This window comes from Trachypithecus francoisi, unplaced genomic scaffold (genome assembly GCF_009764315.1).
Source record: "Trachypithecus francoisi isolate TF-2019V2 unplaced genomic scaffold, Tfra_2.0 Lachesis_group5, whole genome shotgun sequence".
Classification (NCBI taxonomy): domain Eukaryota; kingdom Metazoa; phylum Chordata; class Mammalia; order Primates; family Cercopithecidae; genus Trachypithecus; species Trachypithecus francoisi.
Window position 1 is genome coordinate 113,505,391 of NW_022681470.1, and position 4,218 is coordinate 113,509,608.

At 40.7% G+C, this 4,218-nt stretch overlaps 1 pseudogene; it reads right to left on the minus strand.

The window, feature by feature from the left end:
• Positions 1-914: 914 nt before the first annotated feature.
• On the minus strand, positions 915-2,173 carry LOC117074159 (annotated as a pseudogene).
• Positions 2,174-4,218: the final 2,045 nt, after the last annotated feature.

The window sequence follows — 4,218 nt, forward strand, 5'->3', positions numbered from 1 at the left end:
CACTCATATTTCAGGGAGAAATAGGGAATGACATGGCCTGAAAGTGAGTATCAGGAATTCACCGGATGGCTTGAGGAGATGCATGAAGTTTAGCAATAGTTGCTGATGAAAGTGAGAAAGGGAGTTGACTGAGACAAGAACTTGAAATTTTGGAAGCAAAATTAGCAAAGTAATGTATTTCACTATCTTCACATTCTTTTCTTCTGTTTGCTTTGCACTGATAAACTTTCATTTCACTCAAATTAGAGCAGTCTTCCATATTTATCTTTCCTGCCCAATAACTGAAAGGGAAAAATCCAAAATGATTAGTTAAAAAAAAGTAAGAATTAGGCCAGGCACGATGGCTCACACCTGTAATCTCAGCACTTTGGGAGGTTGAGGCAGGCAGATCATGAGGTCAGGAGACAGAGACCATCCTGGCTAACATGGTGAAACCCCGTCTCTACTAAAAATAAAAAACTTAGCCAGGTGTGGTGGTGGGTGCCTGTAGTCCCAGCTACTCGGGAGGCTGAGGCAGGAGAATGGCATGAACCTGGGAGGCAGAAGTTGCAGTGAGCCGAGATCACACCACTGCACTCCAGCCTGGGAAACAGAGCGAGACTCCATCTCAGAAAAAAAAAAAAAAAAAAAAAGAATTAACAAACCCTTTTAATTTGTTTTAAATATTTTTAAGTTTTAAAAAGTGTTTAAAGTTTGTAATTCCTAGTAGGAAAACATTATCTCCATGAATACCCTAATGGCAAACCACTGTAAAATGCTTTAGTTGCATTTGGGGTAGATGGGTAGGGATTATCTTCAAAGCACCCCAGCTGTCTTGATAAGGTCAGAGGTACACTGATTTGCATTATTGCAGCATCCATGAGGTGATCTAGATTGCTTTTCCTTTAGCAAGGGCTTTATTTATCAGAAGGGCATTACTCTTGACCTCCAAATTTGGTTGACAATTTACAGATGAGATTCATAACCTTTGGGTTGCTCTGGCATTTTGATATATTTTCTGGGTTCTGGGCCACATCCTGGAAGGCCACCATAATTTCTGAACACTGCATGGCTGTGAGAACCTTTGGTCACTAAGAATTTTGAGTCCAGGCATTCCTGCCATTCCAGATATGTCCCCACCCATTCCAAGCATTTCTCTGGGAAAATTACCAGGCATTCTCCCAGAAAGCCACTTGGAAAAGAGCCATACTGAGCTCCAGATCATTTTCTGGCTTCTTCCACCCTCTGGGCTCTCTCATGCTTTTCTCGAGAGCCTTCTTAACCCTTTCTATTCTTTCTCTGATCTCTTGCTCTTCACGTTTTCACTCATACTTTCTCCAATGTTCTATAATTTTCTAGGCCCTAGGTTTGAAATTCTTTCAGCATTTTACTAGCATCTTCATCATAATCCAATTTCCAGGCAAGGGCAAGAGCACGGGCTGCTTCTTCCCAAAGATCCAGAAGTCTATGTGTGTTTTCTCACCACTTGTAAGGCTGAAATGAATCAGGATTTATCTCAATGGCTCTGTCACGGTCTTGAATGGCAGCATTGGGCTTCCGTAATTTGATGAAGACACTGGCTCTCTTGGCACACAGAAGGGCCAAGTGAGGATTCAGCTTAATGGCATCTGTGAATGAGCCAATGGCTTTTTGCAGGTCACCATCATATGGTTTCAGTGGCAACCACTTTCTTACTATTTGCTGATCCATCATCTCCTCTGTTTTCTCTGCATTTTCATCTCCCATTTCTTGAGGAGCATCAGTATCTTGTTCAGCCAATTTCTAGATTTCATTATCAATTTCTAGATCAGTTTTCTCACTTGATGGTTCATCTGTCTTCATGTTTTCTTTCTGCCTTGTTGCTATCTGTTTTTCCTTCCTTGATATTTTCTTCTGATTTAGCTTTCTGAATATCAGGTGGTACTTTACCCGCCATGCTCTTCACCCATTCCCTCAGGAAGTGCATTTCCTTGGTGTGCAGAACACCCGGATCCTGCTTACACATTTTCATGAAGGCCCCAGGCTTGCTCACTTGGTGGGGGTCTGTGGTCAAGAGGTGGAGGGCGAAGCTTGGGGACTGTGGCCCAATTCCAGGCACAGGAGCTGGCTCAGCATGACCATGCAGAAGGGCTTTCTTCAAATTCTTAACTGCATTCAGGGATTTGAGAAATTCTTCAATGAAAATTCCTAACATTATTTTTTTTGCCTTTAAAAAAATTTTTATTTTACTTTAAGTTCTGGGATACAGGTGCAGAAGGTGCAGGTTTGTTACACAGGTATACATGTGCCATGGTGGTTTGCTGCACCTATCAACCTGGCATCTAGATTTTAAGCCCTGCATGCATTAGGTATTTGTTCTAATGTTCTCCCTCCCCTTCTCCCGCACCCCCTGACAGGCCCCAGTGTGTGATGTTCCCCTCCTTGTGTCCATGTGTTCTCATTGTTCAATTCCCACTTATGAGTGAGAACATGCGGCCTTTGGTTTTCTCTTCCTATGTTAGTTTGCTGAGAATGATGGTTTCTAGCTTCCTCCATGTCCCTGCAAAGGACATGAACTCATTCCTTTTTTATGGCTGCGTAGCAGAGAATTCCTAAAATTTTTAAAATTGACTTGAGCCAGGGACAGTGGCACTTGCCTGTGGATCCAGCTACTCAGAAGGTTGAGGCGGAAGCATAGCTTGAACTTGGAAGTTCAAGACTAGCCTGGGCAACATAGTAAGACCCTGTCTCAAAAAAAGTTGGCTTCAAAACTATTATTTCATATTAATAGGAATTATATTTCCATGGATATATGAACATCTTGATATTTTGGATATTGGATATTTTATAGCCATAGAAAATGTGTATTGTCTTATAAGATCCATAACCAAAAAGGGTAATTGTCAACCATTCTTTGCTAGAGAACATACAAGAAGTTACAAAATGAGGTTATAAGACAGAAAGAAGGAGAAATGTTTAAGAAGAAATACTAGAAAATTGGGATGCGGTACTACTGACTTACAAGTTCTGTAGTTCTTTGTAAACTTATTTAATAGTCTAACAGCTCTGGGTTATAGGAATTATTCACACATAAACTGAAGTTCAGAGGTGTTAAGTGGACTCTATATCATAAAAGTAACAACAGGAAGAACTCAACTATAACCCAACTTTTCTGACTTTAAGAATATGTCATTTCGATAATGTTTTTAAAAATATATGAATCATAATTTATATTTGAGCATATTCTTCTTAAATAATATACAGCATGGATATTGACGAGTCAATGACAGTGAATTAGGTTGAATGGAGGAAGTATTTTTTACTTAAACCTGCAAAAAAAGATGTTGAAGTTGCCCATTACTGGAAGCATTTTACTGAAAGTGGTCTCTTTCTTACTATTGGTATATTTTATGCTATGCGTCATGGGCATAAAAATGTAATACATTATAAACTGTTAGATTTACTAGTGAGATCTTGCTGATTAAACAAGTGATGCTATAGAATGTTGTTTCCTTAGAAATTTGTACAATGCCAAGAAGAATTGGCATATAATATCTACTTCAACCAAAGTCTCAACTTGCAAAAGGCATCCATTTATTGAGAACAACTACATTCTTAAGAGTTGATTACTGCCGGGCGCGGTGGCTCACGTCTGTAATCCAGCACTTTGGGAGGCTGAGGTGGACGGATCACGAGGTCAGGAGATCGAGACCATCCTGGCTAAACCCCGTCTCTACTAAAAATACAAAAAATTAGCTGGGTTTAGTGGCGGGCGCCTGTAGTTCCAGCTACTCAGAAGGCTGAGGCAGGAGAATGGCTTGAACCCGCGAGGCGGAGCTTGCAGTGAGCCGAAATCGCACCACTGCACTCCAGCCTGGGCGACAGAGCAAGACTCTGTCTAAAAAAAAAAAAAAAAAAAAAAGTCGATTACTCCTACTCAGCACCATCACGCTGTATGACAGTTGCCTATTTACTTACCTGAAAGTAGGAATTGTGAATTGCAGATTTAGATAATGCTTTCCCAATATTTACTGGATGAATGTATAAACCATAACTGGAATTCTCTTGAAAGAGTGGCAAGGCTCATAGTCATATATATATCACAGTCTGCATAGCATTTGTCTCCAAATACTCTTAGAGATCTATGCTTCAAAATGTCTTAAAATTTGAGGCCAGGCACGGTGGCTCATGCCTGTAATCCCAGCATTTGGGAGGCTGAGGAGGGCGGATCACCTGAGGTCAGGAGTTCAAGACCAGCCT